The sequence below is a fragment of the Scyliorhinus torazame genome, chromosome 13 (genome assembly GCF_047496885.1).
Source record: "Scyliorhinus torazame isolate Kashiwa2021f chromosome 13, sScyTor2.1, whole genome shotgun sequence".
Classification (NCBI taxonomy): Eukaryota; Metazoa; Chordata; class Chondrichthyes; order Carcharhiniformes; family Scyliorhinidae; genus Scyliorhinus; species Scyliorhinus torazame.
Window position 1 is genome coordinate 9,440,164 of NC_092719.1, and position 20,869 is coordinate 9,461,032.

The following is a 20,869-nucleotide window of genomic DNA, read 5'->3' on the forward strand; positions in this document are numbered from 1 at the left end:
TCTCCCGGATAGAACTGGAGATTCTGCAAGAAACAGAGCTATAAATAAGCGAGCGGTTCTGTGGGCTTATAGGCCTCAAAAAGGATAAATGGTTTTATAACAATATCAAAATCAGGATCTTAGATCTGCTAATATTCAGTTTAAAGTTCATGTAATTCTGTCTCCTGCTTCATGGTCACCCCGTACTATCATCGATAAAGCAGCTGATCCACCAAGAGCAACCCACACAATGGTGTTCGGCGAATCAATGACCAAAACCTCTGAGCTTACCGTGGAACGCTATTTTGGACAGTTTACCACTTTACGCAGCATTCTAAAGATCTGCATTAAAGTACCCACTTCCAACAAAAAAAAGGCCCAAATGTTATGTTAAATACAGCATGACGCTAACTTTTTAATTATAAACTTGGCTTCTGCAAGTACCAAGCGATGCTACCACTTTATAAATGTTCAGGAACCATTATAAATCGGTCGAAATTGCTAACTAACTCTAAAAATCACAGGAACATCAGCAGCAGGGGCTCAAAGTAATGAACTTGAGGTGCTACGTCTGTATTTGTATTAAACATTTTCTCAATATTATCACATGCATTCTAGCGAAAGATTGTAGGATCTAAGATAAATACACGGGGCCTTCCAGAATAACAGTTCTAAGCAAATTTAATAACTATTGGTTGTCAATCTGCACCTTGTTGACTCTCCAAGTCGTGTTTTGGGAGCCTGGAAATTATGTGTGACAAGACAATATTTCAACAGTATAACCAGTAACTTTCCTAAACATTGATCAGACGGAACAATGCCTTCCACTTTCACCCTGTGCAATTTAATCTCATGCTGTTGCTGCTGGAGAAAGTTTGTTGCAGCATCAGTTGGTCTGTGCAGACAGGTGCTGCGTCTGACAACCTGCCCGCTTGCCAGGTTGCCTCGAGTCCTGGTAGAAACGCTTTGCTACCCAAAAAGCCGGCTTTGGGGAGGGGGGAATGCAACAAAAAAACAAGGCATAATTTCGGTCACAGTTGGATATTGCCCAAACCAACACAACGCAAATCACACGCCGAATGCGGGAGGTACAACAGTCACTTCGAAAGAGGAAACATTATCGATCAGTCATCCCAATGGCATCCACCAATACACAAAAAAAAATCAACTGCTCCGTTGGTCCCCAAAGTACCGTTTGCCTCCAGTTCACTTTGGTGCAACGCCGGCATTAGGACCCGGTGGAAGATTGGAGGTAGTGACAAGAGCTACACATTCCCCAGCTTACCATGTCCATATGGCGCCAAACACTGATCATTTGCCGCTGGAGAGAGAAAGAGAGCGAACCTCTTTCTGTATCGGGGACAAGGGTTACATCTTGATTTACAATTACAGCCCTGGAGCCAAGATTAAGAACAATTGCTTTAAACACACACCCGCACGCACACAACACCCAGCGACGTGCAAACGCCCCCAAACCCACCAGTGTGTCTGATTAGCAGAAGTGGAGTTTTGCCATGCGCGCTTGACAAGAATATCGGCACATTGATTTCTTCCGCAAAGCTAAAAATGGACCGCACCGTACCTTATTTGCATCAAACAAATGCAGTCCCGGGGGGAGGGGGGAGCTCTGGCTGTTAATTCCAGCCTAATCGGAAACAAGAGTAAATGTGCAACACACGATTCGCATCTCAAAACAATATCGCGCATTATTACGTCCAAGGCATTGTGCATTTAACCCCCCCCCCCTGCTATTTCTCAAAGTCAGCATTATTTATTGGCGTATTTGTTGCAACCGGCTCAAAAAACAGCACCGAAAGATGGTCCATGTCATTTCTCAGCACTCCACCACAATGCGGTCAAATACCCTCGGAGCAAAACAGCTTCCCACCTGACACGAGCGATAAAGCAATTTAACAAGCTGCCTCTCTAATGTACAGGAGCGAGGAAAAAAATTAAAATCAGGAAGTTATCCCCCCCCCCCCCCCCTCCCTCCTCTGAAACTCCACTACAGTATCATCCCTGCCACAGCACACACTTGCCCCAAAGTAAATGTTAAACCGAAAGTCCACACACCCGCCTCTTTCCAACCCCGTTTTCTCTCCCTCCACCCCCAGAACCCCTCCGGTCGCATATTGTGCACAGACAGTTCCATTATGAGAGGCAATCTAGAACGCCAACAAGTGGTTTAGAGGGAAAATATAGCGCAATTAGTAATGCAACACACGATGCACCTAATTTGCATCGCAATTTTTAAAGCTATGCATCATCATTGATCCTCGCCGACAATAGATTCGGTGGATTATTTTTTTTTGGGGGGGGTGGGGGACAAATGATGGCAAGGCCAGTTTTTTTTTCAACATTATTCGTTCTGATTTCATCACCGATTGATGTTGGGCAACGGGCCCTCGGCCACAGCGACGTACCTTGGTGTTTTGCCAGCTTAGTTCTTTCGTCAGAAAAAGTCTTCGGGGGGAAAAAACTTTGCCGGGGGAGCGACACCTTAATTTACCCTTTCATTGACTAGAGGAGGTCCCGCTGCACCCAAACACGCTGGAGGGGAGTCGGGCAGGGGGGCGGTTTGGTTTTTTCCCGTGCAAAAAGCCTCGGCGCTTCACTTTGCAAAAATAAAACCCACCTTCCCCGCCATGTTGAAATTGGCAAGGTTGTCCAATATTTATACAGGCAGTTACGTAACTTGCCGGGTGGGGGGGGAGGAGAGAGGGGACAAAACGCTGCCAAATCTACCGAGCGGGTGAAATTAACACAAAAAAAAGACAGGCTAGTGAAATAGCCAAGGAGGTGCTCACGTTAAGAGCCAAGCCAGCGCCGCAAAGGTAGGTCAGTTTAGTGAAATCGAAAGGAGGTCACGAGCAATGACAGGATATCAGCTTTTCTCTTCGGGCAGGGGGAAATTAAAAGAAAATACACACGGCAGGTTTACAAAATAAAGGGATGGGCGTAACAAGTAAAGTCTGGCGACGTTTAGGAGAATAATCGGTGCCTAAAACCCTGGAGATGATCTCGGGGATACACACTCACACAGATACATTCTCCCGCGTGCTGAGCAAAAGTAGCAAAAAAAAAAGATACTCTTGAGCAAATTGATACAGCGAGAGAGGGAGATACAGACGCGCAGACACAGGCAAACACTTTGCACAACTTGCTCACAGCGTCATTTTTTTCTCTCTCTCTTCCCCCCCCCCCCCCCCCCCCCCCGCCAAAAGCCAAAAACAAGTCATCAGCGAGAAAAAGATCCCGCAGCCCGGCAGCGGGCCAGAGAACGACGGCCCCGGGCAGCCCGATCGCCCGGCTGCCCAAAGGAGATGAAAGGCTGTGCGCCAACTCACCGGCAGCAAGTTTTTTTGGCCGGAGTAAGCAGCCTCCCCCCCCACCCCTCCTCTCGGTGCTCAGTTTCAGCAAGCGATTTCTTTTCTCAGCCTCATTCCAATATGGCATCCTCCCGGCGCGCATGCGTTACCAATTATTTTCCTGCCAACTCCTTATGACCTTTACAGCAGTTGCAAAATTCACCCCCTTCCTCCCTCCCTTCCCTTCTTTCCTTCTCTCCTCCTCTCTGGAAGACTGATCCTGAGCCAATTATAAATCAATTCTTTGGGATGCACGTCCAACTTTTTATTTTCTCTCTCTCTCCCCCCTCTTGTCTCTAAGAGAGGACAGAATCACCAAAAAACATTTCCAAATCTTTTGATTGACATCATTACCCGGGCCCCCCCTGTGATCACATCAATTTCAAATCATTTCGATCCGGCCGCTTGTGAAACTGACACGTTTTCTTGATGTGTTTTTTTTGTTTCAAAAGCGCCCCCCCCACCCCCCCTTTCCCCCAACACACACAAAAAAAACAAAGTTGGAGAGAGAGAGAGCAACTAAACAAAATTTCCAACTAGTCCCTGCCGAGGGAGCAAACCCCCCCTCTCCCCCTTCTCCAAAACCCTATAATGCAGATCGCGCTGTTTCAACTCGTCCATTGCGAAACTGATACATTCTAGGAAACTTGAAACTCGTTTTTTTTTCTCTGTGAGCAGAAAACCCCGCATCGTGGGCCGATGCGAAATTTGCATTTCATTTTTCCTTTCGCTGATGGTCATTGCTAAGGGTTTATGTGTGCACATATCTATTTAAAATGCGTGTGCTCGGCCTATTCTCTCCACCCCCCCCTTCCCCCTGTACATAAACGGTTGTATTTCACGCTGCAATATCTGTGGTGATGCCTCCACTTCTTCAAAGACGATCCACACAATGAATTTGGGTGCTGGAAATGGCGTTTCTTTGTGGTATGGGGTTTTTTTTTGCGATGCTGCGCACTATAATATGAGCGACACGACCGCAAGCAATCAGCCAGCAGACAGTTTAAAGCTTCGCCCATGAAGATTAAAAATGCTGACGATCACAATCTCGCCAACATCGCCCAATCTCCCCTCCCCGCCGCCGACTCCCCCGCCGCCGACTCCCCCGCCCCAACATTCCGCACCAACGAAACTGTTATTAGTTTGGAATACAGATGCATCTCTGGCACTTTTATGTGTGTGCGTGTTTTTCTCCACCCGCCACGTCCTTAAATGTCAAGGTGCGGGTGTGGAACTTTGGCGATACACCTGTGAATAAACAGCTTATCCATCTATCTCCAATGTACATCCTACATTGAGAAGATGTGCTTCATTGGCAAGATCAGGCAAAGCACACGCTAAAAACATTAGGGGGGGGGGGGGAACGACGACAATCTGTGCGCGTGTCAGTTTCCTTGCAAATTTCAGTATCTACCGCGGGGAACTTATTTTTTTGTTTACCGTGTCCAATGTCCTGTAATGTGCACTTGTTTTGTCTCTGCCATTGGCAAGAGTTACAGTAAACATCTGAGTCAGACATGAATTAACGTCAAAGAACCCCCACCCACATAGATCCCTCTCTCCTCCCGTGGAGATTTGCAGATTGTTCATGTCCTCTGCCATCGAAAAAATAAAATACATCATTGGGATGATTAAACCGCGGGCAAACAGATAATAACCCCCAGAAATGTCTCCAACCCGCAACCCCCGGCGGGCAAACAAAACCCTGGAAGCGTCTAAATGTTCTTCCCTGGCCAACTCCCAACTGTTTGCTGGGGACCCCAGCCATGGTTATCAAAGGGGATATTTCGTCCAACTTTTCAGTAATACGATTGTTCAAAAGTGTCCCACGAAAGGCGGAATGGGGGCAAATGTTTGTGTTTTTAAGCTAATCTTCGCCCCACTTGTGTGTGTCTGCTAATTCACTGGGCAAGGTCCTCCCAGGAGAGGAGATGGTTCCAACATCCGCATTGCATCCTTGAAGGTGCGGATTTGAGATTCCGTCTTCTCTTAAAGTTGCCCTGGCCGCTGCCGTCGTCAGCCTACTTCAAACTGCAGTTGACAGACACGACCCTTCCCAGACATCTCCCAGTAACCATCACCTTGGAACTTTACATCGCCGCTACAATGGGCACCCCACAAGGAGAACGGAGAATTTGCAATCGCCATTTTTCTGGCAGGCATATTAAAAGGACGCTCTGCCTTTCAAATCCCGCCCTTACCCTAATAGAATCAAAACACATGTTTTAACGGAGGAACAAACTTCGAAGTTTGTTACGTGAGATTCAACGGCATGTATATAATCTTCAATGTACCTCCAACAATTGCAATCTCTCACTGGCCAAAATGTCACGACATCCTCCAGCACATCGCATTTCTACACAGCACTGATTATAATTGTAATGTTTAATCCCTCTCTCTCCCGCAACACATGTGTCCAATTTTCAAAGCGCCATCTGAAAGCGACAATTTAAATCAAAGTAACTTATTGATCGGGACTTCTACTGGTCAATACTCGGACCTTCAAACCCTCAGGAGTCCAGTTCGCCTGGAATAAAAAATAAAACCTGCGGGGAGGTTAACAGTGCAAAGCCAAGGCGAAAGTGAAGACAAGCACCTCATCAGAAAACCCTGAAATTGTGGCGCTCTGAGTGTCCATGCACATGCAGCGAGTTTGAGGGTTTTGAGGGAGGTTCTTGTGCAATCCAACACAGTTGGAATGGAAAAAGCGCAGTTCTCCAGCCGAGAATGACACTGAATTAAAAAAAACAATTTCTATTTTAAACGCAGGACAATTATTTAATGGAACAAACCTACTTCTTTCCGACGCGTGCCTTTTCTCTTTTGCAAAGTTTCCTCTGGTTTGGATACCCGACCTAGAAAACATTTGTGGTTCCTGGCTTAGTCGTTACTGCCATCTACTGCCTGAGAGGTGCTGCTCTGAGATTCAACTGGGGAGGGGGCAGGGGCCAATACAGCAATCAAATAAAATTGTGACTTGCAATTACTTGTTTAAACATTGAGAACGGAGGACGTTTAAATCACTCTTGGTTATTACACGCAGCCTTCCTAAAGTTTACTGGAACTCCGAGGAGGGGGAAACTTTTTTTTCAAACAACTAATGCACTGGCTCGGTAAAAAAAATGTTAACTTTATAAACGCCACACGCCAATTGAAGAGTTAATGGCTCTCTTACACACTTAGCAACAGCAGCGTCCACAAAGGTAGGTTTAAAATGTACGTGTTATGCCCTTCGTTTAACTTAAGATCTACCAAAGCAGTAAAGTTACGCTTTCAAGGGAGAGATCAGAATAACTTTACTGAGCCGAGCATATCTGAACTGCGGGTTAATCAGGGTACCGTTCCATCGCCTCTAAAGGTTCAGAGCTGCAATGACCCTATTGTTTCCAAGTGATCCTTATTAATCTGCAAATAATTTCTGACTTTCCTTGGGATTTCCCCCAAGGCTTGCGTGAAGTTTTGCATTGATTCTCACGCAAATTTTCAGACGATGCAACAGTCCAGGCGTAATGGATAATCATCTTAAACTTGTCTAACCTTGAGTGGCCGGCACAGACAGACAACTGTCTGCAACTCACTACAACTGGTAATCTATGACTCGCAACAAAAATTCTGTGGAGCCAACTCGAATGGTGCCTGTAAGATTTGTGCATTCCATTGAGCAGAATACTAGTAATAATCACAAGGACTTCTTCCAACACTTATACAAAGCCCACGTCCAAAAGGCCTAGAGTGTGAATGAACACTACTGTATTATATATGTCTTATATTTAGTTGTAGCTGCAGATTTATATTCTATCTCAATAAAACCAATTATTTATTATTCACATTTTGTAATAAACATAATGGCAGGAATTAAAGTCGATGAAAATTATAGTTTTCACCGAGTCCTAAGTGAATCTTTTTTTCAAAATCCCTCATTGTTATTTTGATATTTTGGTGAGTCTGGACATAAAGGAAAATAATGTGAATTTTATTTCCCGAATATCTACTTCTGGTGCATGTTTATTCCTTTGGTTGCAATATTCTTCTGACAGAAATGGCAATTATATTGCATGGAAAAGTTCTAAATTTAACGGGCATTTCAACCCACTATTAAAATACCTGAGTTAGGAATCAAAGTGATTACTGTCCCCATTTGCACAGCATATCAGGACCAAGACATGTTTCCTCTTTAAATTGCTCATTCCTCCTGTCCAAATTAATATTTTTCAAGGCTTCCAAACAAGAATTCCTACAATGTTTTCATTGCCTTAATCTGTACAACTTTAATTAAAGTCAGATTTTCACACAAGTTCAACATGACCAGTGCAGTGCCTTCCAAGTTAAATGGAGCAGGATCTCTAACTCTTTGAAGTTTGGAGAATCGAGAAACGTTATCATAATAGCAGAGACTGAGATGACTGCCAGCCTAAGTCCAAGGCTGTCATCATTCTGGCTTACCTGCCACTGTTGGGAGTGAAGCTTGAAGCGGAAACAAAAACATGAACAAAATAATGTACTAATCTAAACGAGCCCTTTCAACTCAGTGATCCCACCTCTTCCAATAAATCGTGTACTATTGATACTCTCATAGACTATGCTCCACTGATTTAATCTCCTGAGCAAGACATATATTAACATCTCAGAAGATAAAGCTCTCCCTGAAGTAACAGTCAATCACCCTCAATGTTAATGAACTCCAGAATATCAATGCATGAATACATTTACATTGGAACTTTAACATTGGTGTGAAATTTCAGCTATATGCTGACATGGCACTAATATTGTGTAAATACAGAACCTGACAGCAGCATGAAGCAAACTAAGGCTCTCTAAAATCTAAACCAGGTGTAAAGAGTGCAGTCCATGAGTGCCCACAAGCACACAGATCTCTCTTCTGGGCAGCAAACTTGAGGTTTCAACGAGGCAGAGGCTAGCCAGTGTAAACAGGATGCTGGCTGGTCAAAACTACAAGAAGAGTTAACAATCTTTGGCAGGAAAGTGCAGCCTATATACACCCTAACTTGACAGAATGCACAATTCAATTCTGGCATTTTGCATTCCAGAAGAATAAAGAAAACTTGCATTCACATCTTTCAATTCAAGATGCATAGAATCACTGGGCAGATTTCATCTGACCTCTTCCTATTTTTGAGCCATTATTTTGCATTTGTATGACCCTTCAGCACCAACATATAACCAATAGGAACATTTTCCTTTCACTTCACTTGATTAGACACCTTTCATTAAATTTGGTTGATTTATTTCATTTAGTATTGCTTCATAAAGTTAGGTTGGCAGGTGTCACTCCTTTAAGGGAAAAAAATGATGTTACGTCAGTGCAGTTAAAGTTGTGCTGCTGCAGGTTTTCTGTTCTAAATAGAATTATGCCTTTGCACTGTCTTTTTAAAACTAGTTTGGTTGGGTTACCCATCCCTGCAAATTAAATAGCTTCATACCTTTAAGTGAAGCACAATACTACAATTACACTGGCTTACCTAACAGAGCTATGGTGTCGTGGATCCTTATTGCACAGAATCACTGGACATCAAATCCATGATTTCCCTTTGTAGAATAATCTAATCCATCCTCATTCCCTCACTCTATCCCCTTAGCCCTGCAGCTTAAATTGTTGGGCTTAGTCCAAACCAACACACCTATCAGGCTTTCTCAAATAAACTTGGTTAATCTTGGATCCATTTGTCGTCTAACCTGTTTTATGTTTTCTTTACAAATATTCATTACTTTGAATTTACCCACATTGAAAATAATTCACACTCTCTAACTCGCCCATTAATTTGTTCAGATCCGCTACAATTGTCACACGGGATATAAATTTGCCTTCATTTAATCTTGGTAGCCAGGAAGTGTTCTCTGCTTTGTACTGCTGTTTTCCCAAAATTGCAGGGAGAAATATATCCCATAGGGAGGTAACAGCAGGAAACGTTATAAGTATGGAAAATACAAACAGAATGAAACCTAAAACAAGTTGCAATGAAATAGTGCCTACAAAGCCCATGGCACTCAACAGAAGCATTATGAACCAAATTGTGGCTTTGAGCCACATAAATAGATATTACAGAAGATGACAAAAAGCTGGGTCAAAAAGGTAGGTTTTGAGTAGGTTTCTTGAAGAAAGGTAAGGTGGCAAAGAGGTTTAGGGTGGGTATCAGAGCTTAGCATTTCAGCGGGCTGAAAGCATGGCCACCAATGGTGAGCCAATTAAAATCTGGAATACTCTCGATGTCAGAATTAGAGGAGCACAGACATCTCGGAGGGTTGGAGGCTGGAGGAGGTTTCAGAGAAGGGATGGGCATGGCCATGCTGACCTGCAAAACTCAGCTATTCACTTCCCCTCCAACACAGCTTCTTCCATTCATTGCCACTTGCTGTTTTCCATTTGCAAGCCAATACAGCCAACTAATTTAGTTCTACAAGCTCTAATAATCATTTTCAATGAAAGAGTTTTAATTCACTAATTTTGTAAAGTTATCAGAAATATCCTGCGGATTGTGAGGTATAATCTAATGCTTCTCTTACAATCCGTGTAGGCATCGGTAACTTTTTAAGTAGAGTTATAAATTTTGCAATGACAAAGGGAAAGCATTGCAGGAAAATATTTCATGTAATAAGACTTTTAACATAACAAACACATTAAAATCAACATTGACTAAACATTATTTATTAGACGGCTAGTACACTAAACTACAGAAAAGATATTCCCAAAACCAAAAAACCCACACCCCATTTATGCATTAGACTCTCAGCAGAGTATAAACTTGCGTTTAAAGTTCCAAGCTGGTTCCAGCTTAACTAGGATCCCCTCTCCCTGCCCCACCAGTATGCCTCTTTTAATCAGTTAAGTGCGCTTCTAAACAATTAAGACCCATTGCTCAATCTTCTGGCCATAACCAAATTGTGTTCCAATAGCAAGGCACACTCTGGTGATTCTTTGACCTTTAACTTTTGACATGCCTGGGGTTGCACAGCGATACAGTGGTTAGCACTATGGTGCTGAGGACCCGGGTTCGATCCCAGCTCTGGATCACTGTCTGTGTGGAGTTTGCACATTCTCCATGTGTCTGCATTGGTTTCACCCCCACAATCTAAAGATGTGCAGGTTAGGTGGATTGGCCACACTAAATTGCCCCTTAATTGTAAAAAAAATAATTGATACACTAAATTTTTAAAAAAACTTTTGACAAGCCTAAATTCTTGGAACAGTTTCTGTCTCCATAACAAGCAGGTCACATGAGTTTGTCCCCAGATGGAATTAGCATGAGGTCACATGGGCTTGCCTCTGGGCAGATTTCCTAGGTGGTCACTTCCCTCTCTTCAAATTATTCTCGCTTACTTTAAATTAAATGCAGACAGTTTAAAACATAAGCATCTTTAGAAAGTCCAGCGATCATATCACATCTAAAGCCACGCGAAATATGCTTTTTGTAGAATTTTCACAAGGGTCACTCCATGTCCTGCTGTAACATTAGTGTTAGATCAGTGGAAATTCCAGAGCCATGACACAGACAGACACCTATGTTAGTTCTCTGGAGATTCCACCAATGTTTTGGTGGAAAGTTGAGGAAATCCCCACAGAATTTCGACCTTATTTTCTCGATGTTCTCCGCATCGAGGAGCTAACCTATCAAAGTTCAAGGTGGAAAGAAAAAATATTATTTGACTAAGAGCTTCAAACATTCAGGCCTTTTGATATTGCAGCTTGGATTTTGGGAACAGATGACGTAGGTCACTGTTGAATTTACAGATCAGGAGCCACAGCGAAACTGTGCTGCTTGATCCATGCCACTCTACACTACAATACAAGTGTCTTAAATTGAAATATACTGCCTGCCATCACAGTATGTTTAACACTGAGCAATTTATTTTGTTTTGTGCAGTTGCAACATTTGAATTCCAGTCATTTTTTAAAGCAAACGTTACTTAGTTTCCCAAAAAGTCCCAGCAATTGGCATTCAGGACGAGTAAAAGGAGACAATATTCTCCACTTGCTGTTAACAAAAAAGTGAAACACTGCAACATTTGGTAATAATACTGAGGGATTTTATTATTGACAATACAGCAAAGCCATGTCAGCAATGCACAAGGCAAGATCAAGAAACAGAAGTGAACACAGCTTTCGACATGTTTTTTCATTATTGTTGTTAAATCCAGTTTCTATTCATTTGTGCATGAAACATGACATTTTGAAACATGAGTGACAGAGCACTTTTATTTAACAATGTTGAAAGGTAGAAACAAACATTCACTCACATGGGTGGAACTGAAGCATAGAAATCAGGCACAAAGTAGAACAACAACTTGTATTTATGTAGCATCTTTAATGTTGCAAAATGTCCCAAGGTGTTTAAAGTCATAACGTTCGTAGTTTAGCTGCTTCCCATCTGAAAATCAACATGTTTGAAATGTTTGTGCCGGAGGACTGTGGGATGACAAACATAATGTTTCTCTTTAAAGAAAGGGATCTAGGGTTGAGCGAATAGTTATAGGGCAGTAAATCTATATCATGGAGATAAATTACGAAGCAATTAGGAAAAGATGAATAAAACAGGGCCACCCAGCACAGGTCTCTGAGAGACTGGTTGCATATTGAAGCAACCTTGCACAATCCTTTCCAGAAATAACAGCAGGCACGTAAAGGGAATACAATGGATGCAGTTTATATGGATTATCAAAAAAAGAAAATTGCTAAATAAGAAATTTATGGCAAGAATAACAGTGCCTGGAATTTAGGAAATGAACGCACTTGGATTGGATTTGTTTATTGTCACGTGTACCGAGGTACAGTGAAAAGTATTTTTCTGCGAGCAGCTCAACAGACCATTAAGTACATGAGAAGAAAAGGGAATAAAAGTACATAATAGGGCAACACAACATATACAATGGAACTACATAAGCACTGGCATCGGATGAAGCATACAGGGTGTAGTGTTAATAAGGTCAGTCCATAAGAGGGTCATTTAGGAGTCTGGTGACAGTGGGGAAGAAGCTGTTTTTGAGTCTGTTCGTGCGTGTTCTCAGACTTCTGTATCTCCTGCCCGATGGAAGAAGTTGGAAGAGTGAGTAAGCCGGGTGGGAGGGATCTTTGATTATGCTGCCCGCTTTCCCCAGGCAGCGGCAGGTGTAGATGGAGTCAATGGATGGGAGGCAGGTTCGTGTGATGGACTGGGCGGTGTTCACGATTCTCTGAAGTTTCTTGCGGTCCTGCGCCGAGCAGTTGCCATACCAGGCTGTGATGCAGCCCGATAGGATGCTTTCTATGGTGCATCTGTAAAAGTTGGTAAGGGTTAATGTGGACATGCCGAATTTCCTTAGTTTCCTGAGGAAGTATAGGCGCTGTTGTGCTTTCTTGGTGGTAGCGTCGACGTGGGTGGACCAGAACAGATCTTTGGAGAGGTGCACCCCAAGGAATTTGAAACTGCTAACCATCTCCACCTCGGCCCCGTTGATGCTGACAGGGGTGTGTACAGTACTTTGTTTCCTGAAGCCAATTACCAGCTCTTTAGTTTTGCTGGCATTGAGGGCGAGATTGTTGTCGCTACACCACTCCACTAGGTTCTCTATCTCCCTCCTGTATTCTGACTCGTCGTTATTCGAGATCAGGCCCACTATGGTCGTATCGTCAGCAAACTTGTAGATGGAGTTGGGACCAAGTTTTGCCACGCAGATGTGTGTGTACAGGGAGTAGAGTAGGGGGCTAAGTACACAGCCTTGCGGGGCACCGGTGTTGAGGACTATTGTGGAGGAAGTGTTGTTGTTCATTCTTACTGATTGTGGTCTGTTGGTCAGAAAATCGAGGATCCAGTTGCAGGGTGGGGAGCCAAGTCCTAGGTTTTGGAGCTTTGATATGAGCGAGATGATTGGAAGGCAGAAAGAGAATGGTCAGGATAAAAGGAAGTTTTGCTAACTGACTGGTATTTGATGGGCCATTCTTGATTATCATACACTTTGGAATTGAGGGAGTAATATTGACATTTGTGGTTGACATCAAACTGCAGATATTGCAATTTTTGCTGAAGAATATTTTCCGCAACAAGGTGGACAGGTATGCAGCCAATTTAATGAAAGTGTGATCCTGATGGGGAGCCTGAGGTTGGAAGCACATATTGGGAAAAATGCAGACATGGGACCCATGGTTTCCTGCTTATTCAGCTGCCTTTTTCAGATATGTGTCCCCCTGGGCAAGGCTCTAAGCAAAGAACACACATCTGTAAAATCAGCTATTATAAAACCTTTTCTATTACTTATTTAATGTCTCTGTTTATCTCATGTAAAGTTTAATACTGAGCATTTTCTACAACATATGCTTTATTGACATCTGTATATGTTAAAAGGATTTGTACATTCTTGGCCCAATGAGAAGGTGCAATCTGCCCATGGTTTCATTTTTGACAACTGATGTAAAAAAAATCACGGAACGGAACTACCATTTCCTGATCTCCCATAATATTCTAACCCATCTTTTTAAGAATGTTATTAAAACTATGCAACAACATTCTTTGAAGACCTCCTGCTGACATTCACAATTCTCATTTCTAATGTTTCTACCTCTTCTAATCCTCATTTTAGTTATCCTTAATTTTATTTTACTCTGATTCCAAACTCTCATGACTTCAAATTCATCTTACAGCACGGATGCACGGTAGCACAGTGGTTAACACTGTTGCGTCACTCTGCCAGGGTCCCGGGCTCAATTCCCTGCTTGGGTCACTGTCTGTGCGGAGTCTGCATGTTCTCCCCGTGTCTGCGTGGGTTTCCTCCGGTTTCCTCCCACAAGTCCTGAAAGACTTGTTGGCTGATTTGGATATTCTGAATTCTCCCTCATTGTATCCGAACAGGCGCCGGAGTGTGGCGACGAGGGGATTTATACAGTAACTTCATTGCAGTGTTAATGTAAGCCTACTTGTGACGCTAATAAAGATTATTATTATTAATTGTTGGATCTATTTGCCTCTTTATTTAACAGCCGTATTCTTAGGTTTTTGCTACTTTAGTCCTTTCTGACATATTACTGAAACAACTTTTAAGAATTCCCATTTTCTGGTTTGATTCCTATTCAATCCTCCGGACAATTCCAGAAGATCTCCTTTTGATTGGAAACTGATTAATTTGTACTTCTGAAGTGATGACAAAAATAAAACTTGTTACTACAGTATTCAAGTGAAATAGAACGTAAGAAATTTTAGACCAAGAAAAGGCCATTCAATCCAGCAATCTCATTCCTACCATCTATTCAAAAAATAATAATAATAATCACTTATTGTCACAAGTAGGCTTCAATGAAGTTACTGTGAAAAGCCCCTAGTCGTACACAATCCGGCGCCTGTTCGGGGAGGCTGGAATAGGAATTGAACCTGCGCTGTTGGTCTTGTTCTGCATTACAAGCCAGCTGTCAGCCCACTGTGCTAAACCAGCCCCCAAAATAATTGTACTTATCCATCTTCTCACTATATTTTTCAATACCTTCGCTCCAGAGTTACATCAGATTGGCTCATGAAGCCAATTATACTGTCTGCTACATTAACATTCCCTGATAACTTATTCAACAACTCTGTTTTATTTTGGTTGTACAAATTTTATTTTTGGTGGCACAGTAGTTAGCACTGCTGCCTCACTGCACCAGGCACCCGGGTTCCAATCCAGCCCTGGGTCACTGCTTGTACGTTCTCTCCGTGTCTGTGTGGGTTTGCTCCGGGTGTTCCAGTTTTCTCCAACTGTCTAAAGATGTGCGGCTTAGGTGGATTGGCCATGATAAATTGGCCCGTAGGGTCCCGGGATGTGCAAGTTAGGTTATGGGGTTATGGCGATAGGATGGGTTGAACAGGTGAGCAGACATGGGTCATGTGCCCTTTTGAAGGGTTGGTGCAGAATCGATGGACCGAAAGGCCTCCTTCTGCACTGTAGAGATTCTGTATTCAATAAATCTCCCTTCTATTTATTTCATATTTTAACTGGTGTGTCCTGGCAATTTAGCATGTTTGGCATATACGAACTGTCATAACCTCCACGAGGCCCATGCAAAACCACTATCGATCTCCCCATGAGGCTCGTGGAGGACAAGCTTCCCAGGTAGGGGGTGAAGGCCCAACCAGCTGGGGCTCGTTAAACAGTATAAAAGCGGGGCTGAGGAGGGACTGGCATGTTGGTTGTCCCAACGGGGACTGTGATTGTGGATAGTTACTGCTGTCGGCAGTATGGTAGCACATTGGTTACCACTGTTGCTTCACAGCGTCAAGGACCCAGGTTCGATTCCTGGCTTGGGTCACTGTCTGTTGTAGTCTGCACGTTCTCCCCGTGTCTGCGTGGGTTTCCTCCGGGTGCTCCGGTTTCCTGCCACAGGTCCTGAAAGACGTGCTTGTTAGGTGAATTGGACATTCTGAATTCGCCCTCAGTGTACCCGAACAGGCGCCGGAGGGTCTTTTCACAGTAACTTAATTGGAGTGTTAATGTAAGCCTACTTCATCATAGGTATCATAGAATTTACAGTGCAGCAAGAGGGCATTCGGCCCTTGGAAAGAGCACCCTGCTTAAGCCCACGCCTCCGCCCCATCCCATAACTCAGTAACCCCACCTAACCTTTTGAACACTAAGGGACAATTTAGCATGGCCAATCCACCTAACCTGCACATCTCTGGACTGTGGTAGGAAACCGGAGCACCCGGAGGAAACCCACGCACACACGGGGAGAACATACAAACTCCCCACAGACAGCCATCTGAGGCTGGAATTGAACCCGGGACCCTGGAGCTGTGAGGCAGCAGTGCTAACCACTATGCCACCGTGCCTCCCATACTTGTGACACTAATAAAGATTATTATTATTGTTAAAAGTAAAATGAATCTTTTCCTTCCTATTGCTGGTTTCCTTAGTCATTAAAGGGACATAGGAAATAGGAGCAGAAATTGGCCATTTGGCCCATCGAGCCTGCTCCGCCATTCAAACAGATCATGGCTTATCCTCTACCACCATTTTTCTCACTATCCCCATATTCCTAGATGTCATTAGTATCCAGAAATCTATCAATTTCAGTCTTGAACATGCTCAATGATGAACTCCTGCAGGCCTTTGGGGTAGAGAATTCCAAAGATACACCACCCTCTGAATGAAGAAATCTCTCCACATCTCAGTCGAAAATGACCTGCCCCTTATTTAAGGGAGATGTGCGTGGAAAGTTTTTTACGCAGAGGGTGGTGGGTTCCTGGAACGCTTTGCCAGCAGAGGTGGTAGAGGCGGGCATGATAGCATCATTTAAGATGCATCTAGACAGATATATGAATGGGCGGGGAACAGAGGGAAGTAGATCCTTGGAAAATAGGCAACAGGTTTAGATAAAGGATCTGGATCAGCGCAGGCTGGGAGTGCCGAAGGGCCAGTTCCTGTGCTGTAATTTTCTTTGTTCTTATTCGGAGACTGTGTTCCCTGATTCTAGACTCCCAACCAGGCAAAACATCCCATTTGCATCGACGCTGTCAGAACTTTGCAAGTTTCAGTGAGATCACCTCATTCTTCAAAGCTCCAGAGGATACCGGTCCGGTCTCCTCAACCTCTCCTCATAAACCAATCCCGCCATCCCGAGGATTAGTCTGGTGAACTTCCTTTGCAATCCCTCTTTGGCAAAACATCCTTCCTTAGATAAGGAGACCAAAACTGTGCACAATACCTTAAAGGAACGTTGTCCACTTTAAACTGAATCTTGACATTTTGGAATACCCCTTTTTAAAAACAACTGTCCAATTTCCTTAACATTTCCTCATGATTTAATTCCAGAATAATTTTTATCGATGCGGAAAATACACAGACTGCATCTGACAGTTTTACTTTTTGTTTCCAGCCGCACTTAGCGGTGCACAAGGCAGATTTTCATCTATTCCCATAGCAAGTTTTTTTCTTGGACCAGGTCACTAGTCTGTCGCCAGAGGCCAATAGTTTGAGGGGTGCCACTCTGGCTGACCAGCAGTCCCTCCTGCTCTTACCATGCTGCCGTCGGTACGTTGGAATGATTTTGCAGATTAATTGTCAACCTGTTTGGCTGTCTTATGAACCACCTTCCTTGGCCATCAAGCTCCCGGGTGGGATTTGAACCCAGGGCTTCTGGCTCAGAGGCCGGGACACCACCCACTGCGTCACAAGACCTCCCATAATCTGACTTGGTTTTAGGACTGCCGGTTCAGAATGGGCTACGCTTGCGAGGTACTTAACCTGTTAAGATGAAACTTACCAATAAGAAAACATCGCAAGCTCGGTTTTTACCTCAGCTTTGTTAACGAAAAGTATTAAAGAAATTCCACGCAAGTCACATTGTTAAATTATTCCATTCAAATCCTGCAATCAGTGTAGTTAATTATCTCTGTCAATCAGTAATTTAAATCAATGTGATCAGGACTGATTTCAATTTAATGTCAGGTTATTGGCTGAACCATCCTGCTATATGCCTCCCACTGCCTCGGGAAGGCAGACAGCAACATCAGAGACCCCTCCCACCCAGGCTTTGCCTTCTTCCAGACCCTTCCATCAGGCAGAAGATATAGAAGTCTGAAGACCCGCACATCCAGACATAGGAACAGCTTCTTCCCCACAGCTACCAGACTCCTCAACGACTCCCCCTCGGACTGATCTGTCCCCTGTAAGAACACTATTCACGATGCCCTATGCTGCTCTTGCTCATGTATTTGCTTTGTTTGACCCCTTGTTCCGCACTGTAACCAATCACTGTTTGTCGATGTACCATTTGTCAATGTACTCTGTCGATTATTCTTTTGTCTACTATGTACGTACTGTGTACGTTCCCTTGGCCGCAGAAAAATACTTTTCATTGTACTTCGGTACATGTGGCAATAAATCAAATCAAAATCAAATCTATCTCCTTGCTTCTGTAACCCTTCATATGTCTTGTCTAACAAAAATCTATCAATTTTCAATTGGCCCCTGGCCTCAACAGCTTTTGGGAATGAGAATTCCAGATCTCTACTAAACTATGTGTGAGTAAGTGCTTCCTGACATCATTCCTGAATGACCTAGCTCTAATTATATGTGTTTGTTCTGGATTCCCCCACAAGAGGAATAGGTTATCTCTGTCGATTCTATTGAGGAGGTCTTGTGATGCAGTGGGTAGTATTCATGTAGTGCCCCTGTTTTGGAGTCAGAAGCTCTGACCTTGGACCACCTGAAGAATGAGACAAACATATTAATGGGCTGTAGCTTCCAAACTCTAGGGCACTGTATCCCAAAGACGTACTGGGGAAATCTCCCTCGGCGATTCCCAGGTACGATTTGCACAGCAATTGCTCGAGAAGTGCAAACTTCCGATGGGCAATCGCCCTGAACTGGGAACCATCCTACAATGTGATTTAAATCACAAACTTTGGAAGGTTCCGACTGATCAATCAATAAATGCCCATAAAAACTTTAAAGAATTGAAACCATTTCAAACTTCTGGGTAACTATTGCATAGACCCACATCAGTAACCCCCATCGCAGGACTGCCCCACACATCTGAACCCCAGGGGACACTCCCTGGACCCCCCAACTACCCACAAAGAACACCCCAACCCAAAGGGACCACACCTCCCGATAGAAACTCACCAACCCATGAGATTGCCCCCACCGCCATGGGGAGTCTTTCTCCTCCCCGTCATGCCTAATTCACACCATGACACTCCTCCAAGGCAGGACACGACCATTCCGCACCCCCCATCCCCACCCCCACTGCCCCATGGCAGGTCCGACCTGACACCACAACCAAGATCCTATCTGACAATCCCACCCCCACCACCCAAAATCCAAAATAAACCGCCTGAAAGCTTAACCCGACCTGACCCCCTCAGCAAGGTCCAATCCAACAACCATGCCCCTGCCAAAGCCCAACCCAAACCCCCTCAAAGCCCAATCCGACCCAACAACCCTACTCCAAGGCCTGTCCTGATCTCCCAGGGACTGGCCCGGCCAACCCAATACTTACCCAACCACTCCTCCAATCCTGACCCGACCCCTTCCCCCAATCCTGACCTAAACTATCCCCCAATCCTATTCACAACTTTGACTTTTCCTTGTCAAAGACATTTAAACCTGCTAGACATTTAAACTTACCTGGTTTACACAGCTTGTGATGTCACCCCCTTGTGATGTGACCTCCTTACCCGTGACGCTAAAGCCCTGCCGATCTAGATACCAGGAAGACGCACAGCACTACCCAGATCCCGTCCAGCCTGAGGTTAAGTGAGATAGGACCACCTGGAATTTAAGGTATGAACCTTCACACAGAGTGACAATCCCACTCAATTGCCACTCAGTCAGAAGTTATGGCCCATTATTACACACTTAGTTTCCGAGAACTTAAATGTATAATCTTCTTAAATGTAACATGCTGATTTGTCTCCCATTGTGTAAAGCCAGCTGTTTATTGGAATTAATCCTTGCTCTGGATAATTACCTTTTGTTCAGTATTGTTTGGTCTCCAAATTTGGCTCTGCAAATTAATTCCTTCACTGTTCCCTGAATTAGACTGTTCTTTGACGAGGTGACACGGGCAGTAGATGAGGGTAGTTCTGTGGTGATGTATATTTGGACATTGGATGTTGTATATTTGGACTTTCAAAAAGCATTTGATACAGATCCACGTGGCAGGTTGGATAGCAAATTAGAAATGTTTGGGATTGATGGGTCCTTGGCAGCATGGATTAAAAGTTGGCAAAGAGATAGGAAGCAGAGGGTAGGGAAAGATGGGCATTTCTCAGACTGAAGATGAGTTGAAAGTGGTGTTCCCCAGGGCTCAGTGTTGAGATCATTGCTTTTTCTAATTTATATAAACCATTCAGAGATGGCTGTTGAGGGCAAAATCTTTGAATTTGTATGTCATACTAAGCTAGGGAAAATAGTGAATTGAGAGCAAGTTCAGAGGGACATTGACAAGTTGGCCAAATGGGCAGACACCTGGCAGATGAATTTCAATGCAGAGAAATGTGAGGTAATGCATTTTGGGGGACAAAACATGGGGAGCCAAACTCGGCTCAATGGTACAACTTTGAGGGGAGTACAGGAGCAGAGGGATCTCGGGGTTCAAGTGCAGAATTCTCTGACGGTGGCCAGACAAGTTTGAAACAGTTCTTAAGAAAGCTCATAGGATCCTTGGGTTTATAAATAGAGGCATAGACTATAAAAGCAAGAAAGGAAGGCCCCTCTGAGGCCAGACTGACTTTCATTTCCTGCACTGAGGAGCTCCGCTTGTCACTGCACGAAGAGATTGGAGCGTCATTTAGAAGTAGTGCTCTGATCTCTCAAACCCCCAACCTGACCCCTCAACACCCCCCCCAACACCCCAACGTATCTCTTGGGGGATCTTTGAGACCCCACCAACCCACCTCATAAGAGCCTGATCCCCGTAACTGGCAAAATGCCCCTTAGCACCTCCAGCCTGGTACACAGGCAGCAGCCTGGAATTGGAAACAAGTAAAAATTAAACAGGCCTGAGGTGGATCCTTTGAGTGAAGACCCAGGTTAATAAAAATTGAAGTGACTCCCCAGAC

At 44.0% G+C, this 20,869-nt stretch overlaps 1 protein-coding gene across 3 annotated transcripts in view; it reads right to left on the reverse strand.

Moving 5' to 3' along the window:
• The window catches only part of sfmbt2 (Scm like with four mbt domains 2), a 175,968-nt gene extending 172,521 nt beyond the window's left edge, over positions 1–3,447 (reverse strand). Inside the window, exon 1 of one of the 3 annotated variants that reach the window (XM_072471033.1) lies at positions 3,327–3,447. The gene's annotated coding sequence lies outside the window, so the exon portion shown is untranslated. Of the gene's footprint in view, positions 1–1,264; positions 1,415–2,402; positions 3,089–3,326 lie in introns of those variants that run through there. The other 2 variants (XM_072471034.1, XM_072471035.1) reach the window with 2 other exon arrangements.
• Between the last annotated feature and the right edge of the window lie 17,422 nt (positions 3,448–20,869).